This window comes from Adiantum capillus-veneris, chromosome 15, assembly GCF_014529385.1.
Source record: "Adiantum capillus-veneris isolate H3 chromosome 15, ASM1452938v2, whole genome shotgun sequence".
Lineage (NCBI taxonomy): Eukaryota > Viridiplantae > Streptophyta > Polypodiopsida > Polypodiales > Pteridaceae > Adiantum > Adiantum capillus-veneris.
Genome location: NC_140945.1, coordinates 43,264,834 through 43,282,976, shown reverse-complemented (window position 1 = coordinate 43,282,976; position 18,143 = coordinate 43,264,834). Strand labels below are relative to the sequence as shown.

At 41.1% G+C, this 18,143-nt stretch overlaps 1 pseudogene; it reads left to right on the top strand.

Annotated features, from left to right (window-relative positions):
- Positions 1 to 3,422: 3,422 nt before the first annotated feature.
- On the top strand, positions 3,423 to 4,134 carry LOC147440585 (uncharacterized; annotated as a pseudogene).
- The last annotated feature ends 14,009 nt before the right edge of the window (positions 4,135 to 18,143 follow it).

Sequence of the window (18,143 nt, the reverse complement as noted above, 5' to 3'; positions counted from 1 at the left end):
GATATATTTTCTTGGACTTATCATGATATGAAAGGTGTTCCACCTTCCGTGGTGCAACACACAATCCCTATGAATAGCATGGCTAAACCACTTCATCAACGACTACCCAATGAATCCTAAATATGCAAAAATCATTCAAGAAGAGATTGAAAAGCTTGTGGAATGTGGATTCATATACCCTATTGAGCACTCAGAATGGGTGTCACCAATAGTGATTGTGCCAAAAAAGAATGGGAAACTCAGAGTGTGCGTGGATCTCAAGAAGGTCAATGCCACCACTAGGAGGGACCATTACCCCTTGCCATATTCAGAACACGTGCTTGAAAGAGTTGGGGAAGGAAGATTATAGCTTTTTATATGGGTACTCTGGCTACAATCAAATCACAATTGCGCTGGAGGACCAAGCTAAAACAGCCTTTATAACCGAATTTGGAGTGTTCGCATTTCGTGTTATGGCTTTTGGTTTAACCAATGCCCCTGCTACCTTTCGAAGATAAATAAACACTACTTTTAGAGAATATTTGAGGGAGTTTTGTGAAGCTTTCTTAGATGACCTTTGTGTTTATTCCTCTTGGAAAGAACATCTATCATGCTTACGAAAAGTGTTTGAGAAGTGTAGATTGTATCGCATCTCCTTCCAAACCCTTTCAAATGCCAATTTGGGTTAAACATGGAGTCATTTTAGGGCATATAGTGTCCAAAAATGGGATTTCCACATATGAGAGCAAAATTAAAGCCATTGCTGAATTGCCACCACCTACAAATTATAAAGGAGTTCAAAGGTTCATGGGCCATGTTGGTTATTACTGACGGTTTATTTTAAACTTTGCCAAGATAGCTCGTCTTTTGTACAAGCTTCTTATTGAGTTCCAATGGACTGCGGAGTGCGACCATGATTATGAGTCATTCAAAAAGACCTTGACTAGCACTCCTATTCTATGAGTGCCCGATTGGAATGTAATTTTTCATGTGCATATTGATGCATCGAACTTTGCTATTGGGTGTGTTCTAGCTCAACCCCAGGAGACAATAAACTGGACTACCCCATTAGCTTTGCAAGTCGTCAGTTGAATGATGCCGAAAGAAACTACACCACTACAGAGCGAGAAGTTTTAGGTATGATTTATGCAGTGAAGAAATTTCGCTACTACCTTGTGGCCAACAAGTTTGTGTTCTATGTTGATCATCAAGCCTTGTTGTATCTAGTAAATAAACCTTGTTCCAGGGAAGAATTACATGATGGTTGTTAATTCTCTTTGTGTTTGATTTTATCGTTGTGGTGAGACCTGGTAAAAGACATGTCATGGCTGATCATTTGTCTCGCATCATAAAGCTTACATCAGCTCTATGGGCTTATCGTACTGCATATAAAGTTTCCATTAACTGCACACCATTCAAGATGGTGTATGGCCAAGAAGCGGTTATGCCATGGGAGTTTGTCGTTCCTAGTCTTTGAGTAGCTTCTCAAGAAGGTTGGGATGGTAACCCCTTAGTTGAGTGATTATATATCCTTGAAAGGCTAGATGAAGAGAGGCAATTAGCTGTGCAAAATGCACTTGTGGAGAAAGATAGGAGGAAGAAATAGTTTGACCATCATCTAAAGAACAAAGATATCAATGTTGGTGATAAATTCCTTATGTATGGAGTGCGTAACGAAAAGAAAAAGTTGAAATATGCGAGAAAAGGACCATATAGAGTATGTGAGATCACCCACAAGGAACCATTTGTGTGGAGACTCTTGATGGAGTTGAAACCATTGGATTCCTCAATGGGAGAAAATTTAAAAGATACTATGATCCTTTAAGCCAAGAGGAGTTGCGTGCCATCTATACAAAAAAGGCAGCCAAGGCACAAATAGAATTGAAGAAGATACAGGCTCAAGCTGAGGCTGAGGAGCGACAACAACGTATAAGACGAAAACAAGAGGCTAACCTTGGAGTCACACATGCATTCCATGTTAAAATCGACAAGGATTGGTTGGACTCTGACACACCTCTATGATACCCTATTGAGCTAAACAACACCTATGGAAAAGTGCTATATAACGCCTTATTGGACACGGGTGCTAAATATAATCTGCTATCATATGGGGTGTGGTGTCAGTTAGGGAAGCCAACTCTATCTAAGAGTATTATCCAAGTCAAGGGTGTCAACAAGAAAAAAACTGCAATTTTTGGAATCTGGCACACTTTTGTCAGTTATGACAATGGGGTCGTAGCTCAAGACTTTTTGGTCATGCCTGTTGGAACTATGGAGGGTAATATAAACCTAGGACGCACGTGGATGATAGCCACCAAATGCACTATTGATTGGGGGATAGGGGGTGTCACAACACAAAAAACATCTCTTAGCCCTGCCACGCAAGCCATAGTCCCTCAGATATTGCCTCTTAAGGAAATAAAACCCAAAACATTGCATGTCCAAGAGGTTGAACCATATGTCCCCATAGCCCAAGTCTCTAGAGCTTCAACTGATGTAGCTGAAATAAAGCTTGAGACACACAAGACCCATCCCAATATAACAAAGAAAACATACAAGTGGGTCCCTAAAGCTTCTTTAGCAACCATAGCTAATGTAAAAGACAGGAGCCTGGTAAGAGAGGTTCCATTCGCCCCAAAAAATGTAAAGAAATGTTGCGTTGTATTTCTAAAAAACTATTGGAAGCCCAAAGGCTACTATGAAGGAAATGATCAATTTGGGTGCCAAAACGTAAATTGTGCTCTTACTTGTCACCGGGCCCATGTGAGCTCAATCCTGTGGCTCCAAAACAAATTGAAGATCGTGGAAAGGAAAAAATCATGGAATGCGACACACCCGCTCCAGAGCTAGTTTGGGTACCAAAGAAAGAACAATTTGTTCCACATAGCTCAGGAACATGGAAATCAAATGAAGCTTCTTGCTCTTCATGTACTTCCTATACGGAAATAGAAGCTTCGACACAACCTCCACCTACCATTGTACATATCCATACAAGCAAGAAAGAGTTTACACCCCCCGTTGTAAGTTCACCACCTACAACGATGTTGCTAATAAAATCTTGGGAGAGTACCTTACCACCCTTGCAACTAGATGAAACGCATAGAGCGGTCGAAAACTATTACGGTTAAAGCATTCACCTATAACAACTTGGAACAACTGGTTTCAAAGGGTGACAACATCATTTCAAATGGTATGATCTACCCAAGGAAGGGGGGAGTGTTTGTTGACATCCATCATTCACTTGCTTCCCTCTCAACCTTTCTCCCTGACCTCTTAATCTCCAATCTTAGGGAATGTATATATAAAGCCTTATACTCACAAAAACAAGATAAAAAAGTAAAAGAGCAAGAGCCATAACACAAAATCATAAAAACACATTATGCACAAGAACACGACCCTTGTACTATTTGCACTCTAACCATCATCTATTTGCGTGTACAGATATGGCTAGTACGCTAGAGTAATCCACTCCTGCCTTGGGGGAGAGGTACCCTCGTTACTTTTCACAAATGTTTCACATGGTCTTTCCGGTGCTTGCATGTGAATGGGATTTGGTAGGTACGCTAGCATGTGAGAGGAATTTTGAGGAGTTAGAGTGGCTGATACGTCTCTTGACCACGACTGATCCATACTTAGTAGAGAGCATTTATCCCATTGCACAAGTCTATCCTTTTGACCAAGATGACTATAGGCATCTAGTGACCTTCTTAGTAAACATGGGTACCTATGATGAAGAAGAAGATTTACATGACTACACGGATGGCACAAATGGTCTCATGGATGACGACTTTGTTTATCCCGACGACGAGGATAAGGGTTTAGCCTTAGGGTTTCCCCCAATCTCTACAATATCCTATTCCCCTTCACTCTCTAGGGGGAGTGCAAATAATTAGGTTAGTATTCCTTATGTTTTTTTTGTTGTGTTCAATAAGTGTTGGTACCTTTTCCCACTGATGTGCCTCCTAGAGGTATTCTTTGTGTTTCTTAGTGTGTACAGGAACGTGTTGCTGTTGTTAGGATTTGGACCTTCATGGGATCTTTCTCATTCCCAACTTCAAATCAAGCGCGACCATCGACACAAACAGTTGTTTCTTGTCCATTAGCATTGCCCCTTATCTTTTTGCATCCATGTTTGTCTGCTTTGATTGTGATTGATAGCATAATATTCAACGCATTTTCTTAGCACCAAACATTAAATTCAATGAATTTTTTGTCATAATCACTTGTCTAGATTTAAAAATCAAGCAGTCTGACTAAGCTAGTTTGACCAAGTTAGGTGTTAGAGATATTCTCTTAATACCATGGGGAATGCCTTCCTAATAATCAATGGTTACTTAGGTTCTTAATGCGATTTAGGCAGCATTGTGTGAAATGTACTAGGGCTTTCTAGTGGGCTTGACCCTATTGACCTTTAGCTTAAGTATTATAAAGGGAGTTTACTAGTGTGATGAGCTGGGGAGGTGTATCAGAGTTATATGACCCCAAAGTTACAAAATTAAAATGATGAAAATGAACAAACAAAAAAAAAGTGCCACAATGTAAAATCTTAAGCTGGAAGAGAAATCTCAGCTTGATTGGGTACTTCACTCACATGTATCGCCTATGGTACTAGAGCCCTAGAGGTTCCCAGTACGTGGGCGCTTTTCCTTGAAAAGCAAAAAACCGAAGGCATACAAAATAAGCCACACATCAAAATTGAATCACTGTGAAAAGACTTTGGGGGGTCAAAGAAAAGGTAATCAATCAGGCGATGATTTCACGAGAAATTCCTTTTATTGTAGCTTAACTACAAGGTATTCCAGGTATAGCCTCTAGTCAGCCCTCGAACATGAAATACTTGGCTCTCGGGATTAAACAACTTAATTGACCAGAGAAAATTAAGAAGCTTACCCATGGTATTAATAGTCGATCTCTAGTGCCTTTCGACCGTTAAATTAGCGACCCCAGAATTGTTTAATTTTTTACCTTTACATCTATTTATGCATTTGATTATATTACAATTTAATGTTTATTGTTGACAAATTGTTTAAAATCCTGTTACCAATCAATTTGTCCGCCTAAAACTGCATATGCTTTTCAATCGCTTATGAGAATGCAATTACTGTGCCAATGTTGTTTGATTTTGTAGTGACTGAAGAAGGCTAAGGACATTTATCTCAAATGCTCTTCCACCTCGACGAACGAGCTTCAACTCAATAGCTTCCGAGGACGGAATCTACATCAGGAAGGGGGGCATGTTAACCCTCACGACTCATGGACACCTTATCACCTACGAGACGGACGTTGTAACCTACGGCGGACATTGTATTATTTATTTGGTAGAGTCAGGTACCAGGCTTGTCGGTCCAATAGGAAAAGGGTAAGAGTGATCGTCGATGAGAGGCTCACTCTAACTGGAACATTCAAGGGATAATTTGTCTAAGCATGGGCGCCTAAGTGTGAATGGGGCGAGCTCATATAAAAGTCAACTAAACCTAAAATTCACTCAATCTCTCATTTGTGAAATAGAAGAGTGCTCTTGCTCCATCTCCATATTCTTCTTCTTCATCTCCTTGTGTGTGTGTGTGTGTGTGTATGCATGAGAGAGAGGGAGATACAGAGAGAGTGTGTGTGCGATCGAGCATTGCGAAGATGGCACGGCGGCGGCGAAGCGGTTGAGCGCGGCAAAGTGGTGGCTCTTCTTCTTCGCGGGCGAGGATTCTCCACGAAGCAAGCGTAGAGCGTGAGTGACACACCATCTCCTTCTTTGAGCTTACTAGTTTAGGCTTGTTGTGTGCTTGGAGCCATTTGTGGCTCGCACAAGGTGTATCAGCAAGTTCCTTGCATTGACACGTGCGACATACGTGCACAACTGCCTCCTTTTGTTGCTTCTACTTGTCAAGATTCTCACACGTTGCTTTCTTCACATTCTTCCAATCTTCTTTGGCCAACCAATCTAGTTTGTTCCACCCATGCTTTATTGCTTTTTGCACTTCAGAACACTTGTGCTTGTAGTATTTGCGCATTCAAACCTTCATCAGGTCTTCATTGAAACGGTCATCCCGTGTTGAAACGAGAAACTCGTCATGCAGCATGCTAATGACTCTGTCTTTTAAATCACTTGGTACTTCACTCCAAGTGCTTAGTTTGTAGTGTCTAAACACCTGAGATCAAAGACCGTGCATGCACGAGATCATCTTCTTGCCTTCATCATCCAAGATGACGCCGCCGCTGAAGTCGACGGAGTAAGGCAAGCCCTCTCGCCAGTGACACATGAACCTGGGTGTCCTGGCAGGGGTCTCTTGCGGCGTGTCGATGGGGGTACGGACGTCGGGTGTCTCCACTAGATTCTGGGCCTGAAGCCAGGAGTGTCGACTGGGGTGACTCCTGGAGGAGTAGATAGTGGTGTGTATCTGCTAGGAATGGCCGTCAATTGCACAAAACCTGGCGTAGATGGCGATGATGTGGCTAGTGTGGGAGCGGGCAAAGAACGGGAGGGTAAATAACCTCATCAAACACGACGTGGTGTCAAGGCATCGGCGGCGGCATCCCCACAACAACCGCCGCCGCCACCATTAGAGCGTCGGTGCCTAGACGAGTGTGAAGATTGTCTCGTCATCAACACCGAAGCTTCAGAGTGTGCTAAATGCTCCAAAACAGAGGGAGACACTAAAGGAGTAGGAACATGTGATGGTGATCCAGAGCAATGACGATCCACGTACCACTGCCTCTGCTGGGGTGACAAAGAAGAAAGAAACTCATCATCATCCATACCTGCATTGAATAGATGTTGCTTGCCCCACCACTAAATCTAGTTGATCGGATGAAAGAGACGCTAAGAAGCAGTAGTAGTGCTGCTTAGCATCTCTTTCACCCGATCAACTAGATCTAGCAGTGGAACGAGCAACATCTATAAGCAGAGACAGATCACTTCCTTCATGATTGCAGCTTCAGTCTCCATCGCACTCGGAGCGCAGTGCTCGTCGTCCCTGGTTGTGAGAACATACCTAGAGCATACATACCTGGAGTGGACGCAAAGGCCATTAAATACAATGATGCAATGACGCATATAGACAGGAATGGACAAAAAGCCAAGTGAATACAATATATATTATAAAATGGAGCAAAATTGTTCAAATACAATATTTATGGCTTTAAGAGGTCTCTATCTCATCCTCGCATAGCTCAGTATAAATTCCTATATCTATATAGAGCTCTCCGTTTAGACAGATTTCCTCCATTTCATTTTGTAGATCCTCTATATGCACCCCTTAGAGAGTAGCATCTTGATGCTCATCTCGCAACACCTCAGTGGCTTCTGATTGAGCATCTTCTCCAATCTCCTCCATTGATGCCACTATGATTGGCACATGGTAGCCTTCATACGCCATGCACTACGAGGGGCTACCTCTATGAAGTACCACCAGTTTGATGCAAACTTTGTAGGATGAAATATCACCTGCCAGAGCCACATAACTTACATGAGAGCTTCCAAGCACATAACTTCTAAAATTGGATTGTTAAATATTTACATACTTACTTGTTCACAATGCTCACGTAGTACGAAAGTGTCTCTTAGGTCAGTCCATTTCTTAGTTGAATCCACCTTAAGGAAACCAGACTCTCCTCTATGCACAGTAGCGTTATGACCCTCCATGATTATTTTGAACCATTAGACATCGAACAAGTCAACAAAAAATTCTCTATAATCAATCCTCAAAATCTCTTATAGCGTGCTGAAGTAAGTGAGTTCCGCCACCACAAGATCTGCATTAGAGGACTGTCGTCAACTAGACTGTTCAAAGTTCCATGATTCCACAATCTTGAGTAAAACGCTTTTTGTTGATCCGTTCCCCCTAAAATGTCGACCTTTACACCATGTTGTTGTGTATGACTTATACTACAACCAGCAAAGATTATGAGTGGCCATTCAAACATCTAGAAAGTCACTAGTCATACATTGCAAACTTACCTTGGTCACGCAACCCGAGAGTACTCCCACTCCTCCTCAGTCACTTCTTCACCGCACTGTTGTGCGCTTTTCAATTGGTTGTGAAACCATCTTAAGCTCATGAATGTTGGTAGGCTCTCCAGACCCTCCAGATAATGCATCGGTGGTCGTCTTCCCCGTCTCCACTCGATTTGTGCCCTTTGTCTCTCTTACTTTTCATCCTCATATTGTGAAATCCATTTTTGCATCACTGGATTGTGAAGCATGCAAAATCGATTGAATTTAGCCTCTAGATCTTCCATCATCTTCTTCTCAACACCGAGATTGCACATGACAATCCCAGATATGCACTCATCATCTATGGTTTTCCATAGCGTGTCTTGAGCTTTATCAAATCCATCTAGCCACTCTCCAATGTAAACTAGGGACTTTGATACCAGCCAACCTTCTGCCATGCTACCCTCTGGACGTGCCTTCTAATGCACAAAGCTTGTTCGTCTTTCCTTTGTTGCTTGGCAGATAGTGCCCTTGTAACTACAATGGATGTGCCAAATTCGTCAGCTGCGAGAGGCTTGACCACGTTCCATAGGTTTTTCCACATCAAATAGCCTTTAACTTTGATCTGCCAAGTGTCGAAGCCAGATCCATTAAACTTATCCACCTTTGATGTCATGCTTGATATGCTTTGTGATATGCCACAAAAAACACTTGCTTATCAACCTCTCAAGTGGTGTTTTTAAGTGCTTTGGAAATCCCATTGATTAATGTGCAAAAATCGATAAAAAACTTCCTGGCAGGTTGCTCTACTATCCGTCCATACCTTGGTGTACTTACATGATATTTGTTGACGGCTGCAATTGCTACAGACTTCAAATTTTGTTGAGTCATCAACACTCGATAGCATTTTAAAATGCAATTGATGGTGGAGATTTTACTTGAGACTGCAACCTTTATAGGTGTGAAAGCCCTCTTGCTTGAAGTTTTAAATTGGTTGGCCATTTTGAATAGGTAGTGTGAAAGGATTAACAAAGAAGGAAAAATAATGTCAATTTCTGTAGCAGCAGCACCGAGATGACGGGATTTGCTCTGCAGCAGCAGGCTAAGACCACCAAACCAGGGCTTGCTCATATGTCAAAAATTCAACAGGATGCTAAAGCGACCTACTGATGGTAGCTGCAACCGAATCCGAGCAGGTCCACAAAGCCATCGTCTTCTCTGGAAGAAGCAGTTCCCATGAGGTTGAGTCGAGAGTCGAGGCCCGGTAGGGCTCTAGTACCAGTGTTGGGTACTTTTGCTATGGAGGCATGGTGGTGCAGGCATGCTACATCAGAGAACAAGAAAGAAGAGAGAGAGAGAGAGGAGAGAGAGAGAGAGAGAGAGAGAGAGAGAGAGAGAGAGAGAGAGAGAGAGAGAGAGAGAGAGAGAGAGAGAGAGAGAGAGAGACGAGGAGACACGCATTCACAGCTTGAAACCAAAACACGCTACTACATAATTCCATTAAAATGTCTTTACATAGCTTTTGAGAAGTGATATCAACCACACCTTTTACTCATGCAATCTCCACTAATCACTAATGTTACCTGCATGCCACAAAACCATATTCCCATGGGCATGACACACAAGCTAGAGCTCAGGCTTGAATATACCCAACATGAGCTTGATGTGTTCAGATATCTCTTCCAGGTTGGTAGTTAGAGTTAGAGATGTCAAATTCAAAGAATTTAGATAGCACTTTAGACTACTGGAAGAGAGAATTGGAAATTAAAATTACAAAACACTGGGACTATAACTATAACTAGAATTGTATTCAAAATATTTATTGTCCAATTGATGAGCATTAAGAATGCCAGTAAATGGCCATTTCTCCCATTGACCCCACTGGGCTAGACACCAACACCTTCAACTAGATGCAATCTTTGCCTTCATTTTCATGAAGAAATCTGGCCTTGCCTCCCACCATAATATGTTTTAGAGAGTTTTCATGAGAAAATCACACATGGAATTCCAATTTCACGTGGTGTAAAGTAGAATCCCAAAAGGAGATTACATATTTGCTTTATAGTTCTATAATTACTGTTGGAATTAAGGTTGCAGGAAAACACACACAACTTGGAGAAGATGAAGGAAGATCAAGGCACACAACAAAGTGTATTACTTAGTGTGCAATGGAAAGATAGATAGCCCTAGAGTGATGGGCGTATATACAATGCACGGGAGAAAAAACCTCCTAAAGAGGGAAAAAATGCCCCAGTGGTCCTAAGTGTGTTTACACATCACTACCACATGTATATGGTAACAAATCCCCTGGAGTGATGTGGTGAATGAGAGCTGGCACATGAGTAAACGGAAGTGCCATGCCCTGGGGACATGATCAATCCACAAAGGGGAGTAAGCCCAAAGCTTTGTGGAAAGATTCAAACTTCTCACAAGATAATGCCCTTTGTGAAAATAACTGCAAGGTTGTCCTGTGTTGGCACATAAGCCAAGCTGATCTCTCCCTATTGAGAACCTATCCCTGACATAGTGGTAATGCACCTCAATGTGCTTTTTGCGAGCATGAAAATTGGGTTCCTCGCAACTGCCAATGCGCTCTGACTATCACTGTAGATAGTGTTGCAGTGTCCTGTCCAACACCCAAGTCAACCATAAGGCGCCTAAGCCATATACACTCAATCATAGCTGTGAAGACTGCCCTGTACTCAACCTCACAACTATAAGTGGCCACAGTAGGTTGCTTCTTGCTCAAACATGATATACATGAACTGCCAAGCATGAAACAAAACCGCTTGTGGACACTCACGTGTCCCAAAAACAACCAGCCCAATCTGATATCAAAAAAAGCATTGTAAGCATGGAGGCAATGATCCCTCTTGGGATAAAACAAGCCAAGATGTAAAGTGCCACTAAGGTAGCAAAATCTCTTGACAACCTGCCAATGCTTAGACCCTGGGGTATGCATAAATTTGTTGTCCTATGAGACTGCAAACTAAATATCGGCCTTGTGTTGCATACATAAATGAGGTAGCCAACAACAGTTTGGTTAAAGAGTGACATCAACAATATCACCAGCATCATGTAGACTCAAATTCAAACCTGTTTTTATGGGAGTGGTAATAGGTTTGCATCCTCAAGTCCAAACTTACATAGCAATGTCTCCATGTAACTTTTTTGACATAGGGAAATACCACCATCACAATGCTTAAACTGTATGCCCAAGTAATGATGCAACAGCCCCAAATCTTTACCTCTTGAAAGTAGCATTCAATCAGGCTTAAATTCAGTAATGTGTGCCTCATTTGGACCAGTGGATCAGTAAATCATCCACATAAAGAACAACAATGAGAATACATTGCCGTCATGCTTGATATACAATGTACTTTGTGTTGGATTGTTACAAAAGCCTTGTTTGACCAAATGAGTGTCAACTTTCTTACCAAGCACGAGGATGATTGCTTCAACCCATACAAAGTGTAAGTTCCCTCCCTAAACCCTAGAGCCATTTAGAACTTTTCCAGCCTAGAAAATAATTTAGAAAAAGCAAGACCGACAAAGAAGTCATGCGGACAACGAGACTTTACTCCAGAATGAAAAACAAGGATATTCCAGATAAGAAATTACATCATCCCTATATTTTTCCAAAAGATTAAGATTATTTTTATACTTCCTCGCCAAAAGCCGCGTGGGAGCTGATTTAGATCGAGAACTGGCAGAAAAAGGGACTAACTTGATTGGAAGATAAAGTTAAGAGATAGGATTTGAAAAGAAATTGGGGTCCAAGAAGAATTGAGAAGAGAACTGGGGTCCAATAGGAATTGAGAAGAAATTGGGCCAACAAGAATTGAGAAGAGAATTGGGGTCCAGTAGGAATTGAGAAGAGAATTGGGGTCCAATAAGAATTGAGAAGAGAATTGGGGTCCAATAGGAATTAAGAAGAATTCAAATTGAAATAAAATTCTTTGATTGAAGAATTCAATTTAGAGTAAAATTCTTGAATGAGTCAAAAGTTGCAACTTTCCACTCATTCTCTCTCTAGCTTGCATTGAAGGTGAGCCCAAGCACCCTCCCTCTCTCTCTACTTTTGTGGTTTTTTATGGGACTGTATTTGTACTTTTTCATCACCCCCCCCCCCCCCCCCCCCCCCCCTATTGAGAGCCTCGAGCCAAAACAAATATGGTAAAGCTTACTCTTGACCGTACATCTTGCCATTTCTGTAAGAGACCTGTTTTTCTCCTCTCAGCAACATCATTTTGTTGAGGTGTATATGCCACTGTACATTGGTTTTTATCCCATGACTAGTCAGAAATGCATCAAATTCATGAGACATATACTCCCCCCCTCAATCAGAATGGAGGGTGCAAAATTAAACAAGAAAACAGAGCACATCTTGAGATGTAAGACAAAAAATAGTTCTTTTGAGGGAAACTTAAACTTAAAGTGCTTATTCCCCCAATTTTATCCAAGTAAGCACTCAAATATGATCTAGCATATACCATGAACACGCACCATGCTTTATAACCTCACGTGGTATGTTGGGCTTTGCAAACATCTACACAAAGTAGCCAATGATGCCTTAAGTGGGTGAAGTACTGGTGGTGCATCATGATTTGTTGCTTAATAATAGAACCAATAGCACTTTGCATGATCTATAACAAGATTTGTGTACAGTTCTTGATACAATGGCTAGGGTAAGGCCAAAGATTTGTTTGATGTCTTGCCTTTAACATGGTGTGGTGTTGCCCACAATAGTGGTAAGGGAAACTAGCTTTAAGCTTGCTGCATGATCTTGAGCTAAAGTGGTTGCAATTGGACCTTCCAAAGGAATGTCCAATCTTTAATGGGTCTCTTTCCAAAGGAATGAGACCCATTAAAGATGAGGCACGGAGACTCTTGAGGTTGTCATCTTCAAGAAGTGAACCTAAAAAGCAAACACATCAATTCAACAAGATAATCACTACTCTCAGATCAATAAAAATTCCTATGTCCTTTCTCACTGCTCTAGGTCGTCGCGCCATTTCGATGACTAAACAGACTCGGATAGCCAATCTATATTAGGTTAAAGGAGACATGTCTACCAATTCAGTTCATAATCTAACAAGGTACCAAACTGGGTCACAAAAACTACAACATAACAACCCAAAGGTTGCCCTAAGGTCTAATAACACTCTCCTATGGTCAAAATGTCAAAAAGCAATGATTTAAGCACTCAAAATTGAAAATTAGGCTACAAACGTGAAGTCGCAAACCTTGACAAAACTTAAAATGATTGCACTTGATTGAAAGAACAAGAGAAGAGGAACACAATGCAAGTTTTGGAATTGAAATTGGATTACCCAATCGTTAAAAGTTGGTTACAAGCTACAACTACTTGGCCGCTTGATAAGTACAGAGAGCTCCTTTTCATACTAAGGTTATTATCTTTTATACATAGGCTTTTTAAATGGCTAGTGGTCAGGCTCACAAGGGAATTTATAAATATCATGAAATAATTACAACTCATAGAATAGATTTGCCACTCTAGAATCAGGATTACACATGGTATCGCTACACTAGCTCAAAAAAATAATAGAGTACAAAATCTGGTGTCCAGCTAGGTGGGTGAAAGTATGTTGAATTGGCCAGATACACCCCCCTTCCTAACTTGTGTCATCCCTCCACATGACCATGTGCAATCTGGTCAGGAGGGTGGTCTTCAAGTTTGTCTTTAAGGTTGGTCTTTAGCTTTGCAATTTCTTTGTAGTTGATGACACTCCCCCTTCCTTGAGTGATTTATATCTACTATGTTTTGGCCAATACTTGAATTGGGCTTCTATTGTTGAGGAAACTTTGCTTTTTGTTGTGCATTCTCCTTTGTGTTGCCACTATTGGCAGTGAAGATGGCTAGTGGTGCTGCATGCCTTTTTGGAAATTGAGCCTCTTGGGTTCATTAAATTTATGATGGATCTTGCCCTCAGGTTCCACTGCAATGCGAGTCCTCTACAATATTTTACCAACTTGAAGCACTATGTGAGCTCCTTATGATTGTTATTGATAGCTCTCTTTCTGAATTTATCATTGCTTGAAAGTTTTTTATGTATGCCATTCTTTAAATTTCCATTGTGTAATGGAGCTTTGTTGTTGTCCTTGAAGATAAGAATTGCTCTTGACAAGCATGGTTGAGACCTATAGTTGTTGCTCTAATACTTTGATGAGTGATATGGTAACAATTTCCTTACTGCTAGTACCTGATGTAAAAGTAATATATACAAGAAATAGTAATGAGTGTTTCTAGATTAGGGTCTAAAACCTAGATGATCAAAGGAAAAAAACTAGATGGAGAAAAAGTGCCTTTGGTATATTCTTTTATCAAAGTTGAGTAGTTGGAATTTAAATACCTGTTCATGCTAGGTGAGTGCTTGGGAGAAACAAAGAAAGAGTGTCTAATGCAAGTGTCAATTATGGCCTGGGACACTCTATATGCATACAAGAAATTTATCAAACAAAAGCATGCAGTGTGAAAGATGGAGTTGATGGGTGCTTCAAGGAACAAATGTAGCACATATGACATCAAAGGATGTTGCAATAGCTTCCATTTTTTCAACAAAAATTTTTGATATAGAAGCTTCTCCACTCATACCTCATTGCGGTCAGTGCGTGGGTGTCTTTTGGACTTCCTCCTTCACTTCACCAAACTTATGCTCACCTATACTATCATGAGCGACACAACATAATCTTGAGCAATACCTACAATAGCTAAGACTCTTAGGCCACAAAGAATATTACTTGAAGCTTTGAGACTAACACCTCACTCATTTAGTGACTTAGTCATCCGACTCTGACTCTTATGTCATGTATTTTTAATGGAAACTTGGCCGTACTTGTTCAAGGATAAAAACCCAATTCCATAGGTTCTTGAGCTTCAGGCCTCTTTCATTGTTTTAATGCCATCATTTTTTCTAGTAGGTTGGAATACTTATGCTCCTCTTGATTTGTTTGTCATATATTGATATTGCTTTATGAAATAGGTTCTAATGCTTTAGTCGGCACTGATGGAGTCTTTGTTTTATCTCCCATGAGAAGCGGCTATAGATGGTTGTGGGTTCTCCGTGATTGAGTTTCCCATAGTACTTTTGGAACCCACCTTATTTTTTGTTTCTATATGACAGTCTTTTGCATTTGCCACTTTGGCTCTATGACTTGATGGACGCTAGGTTTTGGTATCTATGTCTGATTATTACCATTGTAAAAGCCTTGCTTTTGTAGTAAAAGATGAGGTATCCATCTGGAGGTTGTATCACCCTTGGTTGTGATTGTCTTCTATTGGCTCTTGGTTGTGATTGCTTACCTTTGGGTGGAGCCTTGTGCTACATGAGTAATCCTAGTTATTACACGGTAAGCTCCTACTTTTGGTAACCATATTTGAGAGTTACCTTCATAAAGTCCTTGTGCTTCGAGTAGCTTGACTGGAATTATATGCTACTTCACATGTCTTTTCTGGGTAGCTTGGTTGAAGTATGAATTTGGTACCCATACTCGCCGTTTTGCTTGTTTCCTTGAAGGTAATTTTTTTCCCTTTCTGGTTGTTATTTCTCCTAATTGAGGTGTTTGTTTTTCATTGATATCTTGGCTTTCTCTTTTTGGAATTTTTTCTTGAGGTAAGAAAGTCTAGGCTATTATCTTAGGCTTTTTGGCCCAAATATTAGTGTTTCCTTGAATGTATCCTTGAGAAGTGATTGACTCCTTTGATGCTACCCACTCTATTACCTTTGGTTGTTGATGTTTAACTTGTGATTGGTGTATCCAAATTGGATCTTTGACTTTGATGTGCTCTTTGCATACTAACACTTGTTTGATTCTTTTGGGATTTTAGAGGCTTTGTTATGATAAAAACTTTGGTTGATAAACCCTTTTTGCTTGGGTTTCCATTGCATTGTCAATGTTTTGGCTTTTGATGTAGAGGCTGTGTAGGAAGTTTGATGGAAACTCGATGAAGGTAAAGTTGACTTACAAGGTTGATTTGCTTGAGTGTTTACTCTAGATTTACCTTTCTCTGTTATGGTTGGTTGTTCCTTTTTTGCATGGACTTGTGATGCTTCTGGGACTATTATTGTTGTTTTTGAAGCCTTTTGTTGTTGTCGAAAGAAGATGTTCATGTTAGAAAATAAGACGTAGCTAAATAGATTTTTGAGTAGATTACTTAATGGAGAGAGATAGATTTCACACACAAGAGATTATAGAGTAGAGAGAGAGAGTACACACGATATACGTTGTTCACCCAATGTGGGCTATGTCCACGGGAAAGCAGCCACTCAATGACTTTAGCACTTCAAAAGAAGAAGTAGTTTACAAAGGGATTAAACCCTTGATAGAGCTCCCCCTTTGCTTCACTCTCACCACCTCACACTCACCTTGTTGCATCAACTTCACACTATGAAATGTGTGTAGAAATGGCCTTCTTTTATAGGCCAAAAGGGCTGCCCTCTCTTATGAGAGACAGCCATGTGTAGCCGCCCTTGTGCGAATAATTCCAAATCGGACCCTCCAATCCGCCCATGTGTGGCCGCCCTTGAGAAGACAAGTCCGCTTTTGAATTCGGCCACCGGCCATTGAATTCGGCCACTGACTTCTGACCACTGGCCACCGGCCATTGACTTCCGACCACCGCCATCGGCCATTGACTACCGGTCACCGGCCAACCGACCGGTTGTTTTCCCGACCACTTTCCGACCGCTGTCCATCCATAATATTCCGGCAGAAAAAAAAGTCTTGTGGGCCTCCGCCCCCGAGGCCTCTAAATTTGCCCCTGATTCTTGTTCGTGAAAATTTTGGTTTCTGGTGAGTGATTTTCCTTCACACACGATGGCTTCTCCTCATAATGGGGGCCTTACAAATGTGCGCTTTTACCACAGAGAATTACAAGGGTAAATCAGGCTCCATACTTAACAATCTCCCACTTGGAGACTGATCTCCAAACCAAACCTGTGACTGCTTTCCATTCTGGCTTCTTATCATTGAATGCCGATTGAAGATGAGCAAAAGCTGAACTTCTCCTTGTTGACCACCTTTGTAAACATGTCTGCAGGATTTTCACTTGTATGCACATTTCCTAGCTTTAGCTGTCCCTCTTCCAAAAGAGTGCGTATGAAGTGATATCTCACCTCAATGTGCTTTGTCCTTGAAAGAAAGGCTGAGTTCTTTGCAAGATGGATAGCGCTTTGGCTATCACTGTACAAGACACAATTGTCTTGTTTGAATCCAAGCTCTTCTAAGAATCTGTGAAGCCACAGAATTTCTTTGCTTGCCTCCGTCATTGCTACATACTCTGCTTCCGTGGTAGAAAGTGAAACCACTTTCTGTAGCTTTGAAGCCCAACTTACTGCTGTGCCTCCAACCGTGAACACATACCCAGTAGTACTCCTTGAGTATCTTTGTCACCTGCCATATCTGCATCAGCATACCCTTCTAGAAAAATATCAGTTCCTCCAAAATACAAAGCATTTGTTGTTGTCCCTTTAGATACCTAAGTATCCACTTCACATCTTGCCAATGCTCTTTACCTGGGTTGTCTGTGAACCTACTCACAACTCCCACTGCATGTGCAATGTCTGGCCTTGTCCAGACCATAGCATACATTAGAGAACCTACCGCTGCAGCATATGGAACTTTAGACATATAGGCTATCTCCTCTTGTGTCTTGGACACATATCCTTCATTAGTTTAAAATGACGAGCCAAAGGTAGAAACTTGTTTTGCATTTTGCATTGCCAACCTTTCTAGTACCTTCTTGATGTCATCTTCTTGAGATAGCTTTATTGTCTTCTTCGTCCTGTCCCTTGATATTTCATACCAAGTATCCTCTTTGCAGCACCTAAATCTTTCATTGAAAAAGATTTAGACAACTCCTCTTTAGGTCTTTGATGTCCTGCATGTTAGCACTTGCAATCAACATGTCATCAACATACAACATTAGGATGATGAATTTCCCATCTCCCAAATTCTTTGTGTAGACGCAGTGATCCGACTTGCATCTTGTGAATCCATGATCCAACATCCATCGATCAAACTTCAAGTACCATTGTATTGATGCTTGCTTTAAACCATACAAGCTCTTCTTTAATCTGCAAACCATTTTCTCCTTACCTTTTACTTCATACCCCTTTGGTTGAAGCATGTAGATTTCCTCCTCTAAGTCATCGTGAGGGAATGCCGTATTTGTTAAGTATGGAGCCTGATTTACCCTTGTAATTTTCTGTGGTAA